Source organism: Vicia villosa, linkage group LG5 (genome assembly GCF_029867415.1).
Source record: "Vicia villosa cultivar HV-30 ecotype Madison, WI linkage group LG5, Vvil1.0, whole genome shotgun sequence".
Lineage (NCBI taxonomy): Eukaryota > Viridiplantae > Streptophyta > Magnoliopsida > Fabales > Fabaceae > Vicia > Vicia villosa.
Window position 1 is genome coordinate 158,343,187 of NC_081184.1, and position 6,000 is coordinate 158,349,186.

Consider the following 6,000-nt stretch of genomic DNA (forward strand, 5'->3'; position numbering starts at 1 on the left):
TTAACTATTTGTATACTTTTTAACTTTAACTATTTGTATACTTTTTAAGTTAAGAATAATATGACTTTTCAAAAAATAACTACACTTCTCTCTCTTTTATTTTTCTTATTTCTCACATATTTCTCTCTCCCTATACTATTTCTCACAAATTTTTCTCTTTTTATCTTCTTTTCTCAACCAATCACACCCTTAGTGAGAGGAGGAGCATCTTTTAGATTAGATTCCCATCATTCATTTTCAGCCATTATAATTGTGTCAGACTCTTTTCTAACCTTCATTCTTATGTTGCCACGTCATTAAATTAGAAGTATTTTATGTCTAAAATTTCCAAAAGCTAACTGATACATGCATTTGGTTCTATATTTATGAAACAGTACCTTCTTTGGCATTCAGTTTACTGTTTCTGCAGTTTTGTTCTTACTTCTTTTTACTCCTGATTGCAAATTAACCAACCATCATGGGGATGAGGAAAATGCACGTTTTTGGGAGAAGGAAAATAAATCGAAGGCGGTGGCTATATGAAAGTCGACATCAGATATTGGAATTAGGGGTGGAGAAGATAATTGTGTTTATATCAGAGATATCTTGCGGCTAGAGAAGAAGGATAAACACCAAAACAAATTGAAGGAAGTCGCCTCTTCAAAGTTTAAGTGAATTTAGTTTAATTAAATAATAGAGGGAGTGGGAATCGAGCTAAGAGGGAGGAGATTAGCAAACTTTTGGAATAGGAGAACATTGATGTTTGCTTAATTCAAGAAACAAAACAATCTCGGATTTCTGAAGCTTTGTTCATTCTATTTGGGGCAAGAGGGATGTTGAATGGTCTTTCAAGAAGGCGGAAAGGAGTGTTGGAGGTATGATCCTTGGTTGGAAACCAAATCTTTTCCAAATTCTTTGTAGTTTTCAAGGCGTAGGATTCTTGGGAATTCAAATTCGATTGGGACGTTTATTGTTATATAAAGTTTGTATATATTCCTCTTATTTCTTAGAAGATAAGAGGCGTCTTTGGGCGGAGATTCTAAGGCAGAAATCGATTTTTCCAGAGGGGTTATTGTGTTTGGATGGCGATTTCAATGTGATTAGAAAGGTAATGAAAGGAATGGGAGGAATGCTAGCGTCAGTTCTTTGGAAATGGCATAATTTGGAGCTTTTATCAACGATATGAAGTTGGTCGATCTGCCTGCAAAAGGAAGCAGATATACTTGGTTTAACGCTTAGGCTATGTTTGGGAGTTTGGAGGGGAAGGGAGGGGAGGGTTTTGGAAAATAGGAAGAATTAGGTGAAAAGGATAAAAGGATTTTGGGTTGGAGGGTTTTGGAGGATTTGAGTTTATTCATAACATCAAAAACCCCATAAAATGGGGGAACTAAAAAATTATATTGAAGGAGGGTTTTGGAGGGTTTTGAAGGGTTTACATAAATTTTCCAAATATGTTTTAGGTTGTTATAGTATTCTGAAAATTAAAAATTTAGTAATGTTAATGACTTTTTTATCATTCAAAACAAAATCATTTTTTCAAAAAATGTCAAATATTTTCCTATATTTTTTTAAAATTTCGTTTTTGGAAGCCTTCCCCTCCCCTCCCCTCCAAACTCCCAAACATAGCCTTAGGTTTTAGACCATTTTCTATTGTCTGAAGCTTTAATTGGCATTTGGGATCTGAAGGTGCAGAAGGAGGGGGACATATCGTTTTCTGATCATTGTCGAGTATTTCTTAAAGAAAATAAAATTAATTGGGGTCCCAAACATTTTAAGTTCTTTAATTCTTGGTTGAAGCATGAAGATCTTATCCCTTTTTTTGATTTGGTTTGGAACTCTCTAAATATTACTGGTAAGAAGATGTTTATCTTCAAGGAGAAATTGAAATTGTTGAAGTCTGAGCTAAAACAATGGAATAGATAGATTTATGGCATTGTAGATTTGAATATAGTATATGCTAAATCGGGTTGTTGCAGAGGAGGGTTATTGAGGGGATTTATAAGTGGTGAGAAAAAGGTCAGAAGCCCAACTGTCATACTAGGATAAGCAGAACATGTGTAAAGAGTTTCTCAGGCTGAAAACGAAATGTGCTTGGCTAAAAGACGGGGATTGCAACTCAAAATATTTTCACTCGATTATGAACTCATGTTGCTTCTTAAACGCCCAATATTGTGTCTCATACAACAATGCAGGTCTTAATGTTGTCCAATAAAATTATCCCTTCAGGTAGATTGGTACTTTATGTCACATAAAATCTCCTGAGGTCTTCTTCCATATCAACCACTCTGCTTGAATCCGATGGTTTACACTCCTTATATATCTCCATTATTTTGTATAGACCCAATATATTTAAACCGTGTGACTTGTGGTATGATATGGTCTCCAAATTTTACATATATGTTAGAATTGATTCTCTTTTTACTGAATAAACATTCCATATACTATGTCTTATTTCTGCTTATATAAAAGTCATGTGTTTCAAAAGCTCGTCTCCAACATCTCATTTAAATTATTCTCCTTTGATTATCCAAGTAAGACTATATCATCTGCACAAAAAAATATACATCTTAGTGCTAACTCCTATATGTGTTTCATGAGTACATTCAAAATTAAAGTAAAAAATACAGCGTTTAGAGTTGAACCACAATGCAATCTTATTGTAATGGGGAAATCGTATGTCTCTTCTCTCTGTGACTGCACACAAGTCGATATCCTTCATACATATCTTGGATATCTCAAATATATGCATTCCTAGCCCTTTCTTCTATAGAGTTTTTCACAAAATTCAATCTATCATACGCATTCTCCAATTAAATAAAAACTAAATGTAAGTCTTGTTGATCCATCTGATATTTCTCCATCACACTTAACTTTAAGTCTCTCTTTTTTTAGTCTTCTTAATTTATTATTTAAAACCTTTTTTTTTTATTTTACAATATCAATAATTATATGAGTAAATATGCAAAAGTAATATTCTCTTCGTTTCAAATGAGTGATTTACTTGACAATTTTATTCAAATAAATAAAATTGTGTAAATGAAAAAAAAAAGGAAATTATTATTTTTAAAATGTCATTGTTGTATGTTGATGATGCATTAACTTTTATTTTGTCCGCTGATGTAATTGAGTGACATAATTATTATTAACTTGAGGGTATAACTAGAAGAACAAAATTAATATTGTATTAGAAATAAAAAATTCAATTATTTTTTTTAAATCTTAGTATTCGGCCTTGCGACCGACTAATCTAAGAGGACCAATTCCACCGTCCACTAGCAGGGGGGCGTTTAAAGCCAGAGCACAATTCTGTATGAACTGGTCCAACACAAGGATTGTTAGCACCTAGCTGGATTCGAACCCATGACCTTGAGAGGATCACACTCTCAAGACCCAAGCCTACACCACTAGACCAACCATTGAGGGTTAAAACACGTTTTTGTTAGGAAATAGGTTAATCAATTTGTTATAAATCAAGTGTCGTATCTTATACGCTCAATTACAATTACTAATCTTTCGAGATGATACATTGTTGAAATGTTTGTTGATATCATTTCCTCATTAACAAACTCTAACGTCTGTTGCGTCATCATCTTCAAAGCCATCATCTCGATTCAAATTAAATCTTACCTCTATTAATTAATTGATTAATTAGATAAATTAATTTTATTGAATAATTGATTACTTAATCTATATATAAATTAGATATATTAATTATTTAATAAATATAAAATAATAATTATAATAATGGTAGGAAGCAAGTGTGTTTGCGATGCGATTTGGGAAGTAGAATTGATTTTTTTTAAATAAAATCAAACTAATGTGGTTTGTATTGATTCTGTTTTTTACAAGTTTTTTTTATTGAGTCATACTACATGTATAGAGGATAACATAACTTTGTGTTTAATGAAGAAGATGTGCGATAAAAGTGAAAGTGGAAAGAGATAACAATGACATACAAATGAGAATATTAAGAAGAAAGAACATAAAAAGGAGAGATTAAAGAATAAGAAGATGTGAGATGTACCTTGCGAAGAAAATGAAAAGAATGCGCGATATTTTTAGGAGAGAATAGAGAAGACTGAAATTAAAATTCTAAATATGAGGAAGAGAAAATCGTTCGTAATAGTAAGACTAAGACATAGTGGATTAGGGTTTAAGGTCGGACTTGGGTTAAGTGAAGTTTGAGATATAATATAATGCGTTTTTGTTTAGTTTAGTTCGGTTTGTAAAATACAAATTACAAATTGAATCGAGCCGCACCATTCGGTTACAAAATGACTAAAACACATTTGAACCAAACACTTTTTACGATTTTCGATTTGGTTCAATTTAATTTAAAATTTTGTATTGAATCAGTTCGGTTTTAAACAATCGTAAGAAGGAGCAATGTTTTGAAAACTGCACCGAATATCAAACCTGTAAGAGTACTGGTTCACTGGTTCATTGGTCTAATCAGTCTTTATAGCAAAATTATATAGTTATTAAACCGGTCAAACCAGATGGCCCGGTCTCTAAGAAAATCACGACACCTAAAAAATTTCAAAATATCATTATTTAAATTTAAATTTTAAACATAACCATCACACACAACAAAATAGTACAAAATAAAACATATAATAACAAAATAAGTGCAGTTTTTAATAAATTTAATTTTAATTAGAAAAATTAAAGTCTAATTATATTTTTTTTTAAAAAAATTAGAGTGAAGTCCCATTTTAGTCTCTCACACAAACTATAGAGGTTAGATTAGTCCATGAGAAAAAAAAAGTCTCTATTAAATCCCTTACAAAATTTAACCGAGCCATGTTAGTCCCTAAACTAACATTTTTTTAAAATCAGTTTTTTCTTACTTTTGAACCGTGACTGGACTGCTAATAAAGACTCATTTTAGTCCCTCACAAAAAAGGAAGAGTCCAAATTAGTCCCTAAAAAAATATATATTTAATCTCTTACAAAATTTAATCAAGCCATGTTAGTTCCTCTTTTAGTATTTTTTCAAATCAAATTTTTTTTAAAATTGTGTCTGGACTCCTATTTTGCGACTGTTGAATTGAAATTATTTATGAAGGGATTGTAGATAAATCATCGCGATACCACAATGTTCTTTTCTTTGTTTGGTTTATTATCAAGCTTATGGATGGGTGATTATGGTTTTTGTTGTCAAGTATTCTTGTGTATTAGGTGTCGTTATTGTTTTAGTTGTTAATGATCTTGTAGGAAGGTTTAGTTTTGTTACTAAGGTGATTTAGGATAATTTCTTTCTTTTGTAAATAATACTTGTTGCAAAAATAATACATAGGGTATGTTGGAAGAAAGTTGGTTTATACCATATCACTTAGGTTTTGATGATAACAAAATATTTAATGAACAATTGGGTACACTAACATATATTCAAGTGTGGAGGATCATTAGTCAAAGAATTTACCAGACTCTGACTCTGATTGAAACATATGAGAGAAACTTGAGACTCGAATTCTAAAAGATCAGAATATGATTACTCAAATTCTGAATGATAAGATTTTAATGTCTCACATCTAGGAAACCCAGCTTCTTGTGGAAACTTAGACTCTGAAGACCATGTGCAAATGAACTCAACCTCTGACCCGTACTCAATTTCTGAAAGTAGGTCTATCTTGTCAAGTCTAGTCATAGTTTAAAAATACGAAAAAAAATCGTTTGAAAAAAAATATTAAAAGAGGAAATAACATGGCTCAGTTAAATTTTGTAAGAGATTAAATAGAGATTTTTTTTTCTCAGGGACTAATTTGGACTTTCCCTTTTTTGTGAGGGACTAAAACGGGTCTTCACTGGTGGTCCAGTCACAGCTCAAAAGTAAAAAAAAATCGATTTGAAAAAATATTAGTAGAGGGACTAACATGGCTCGGTTAAATTTTGTAAGGGATTTAATAGATACTTTTTATTTCTCAGAGACTAATCTGACCTCTACAGTTTTTGTGAGGGACTAAAATGAGACTTCACTCAAAAAATTATCAAACAACATTGTTTTGTTTGAGGAAAAAA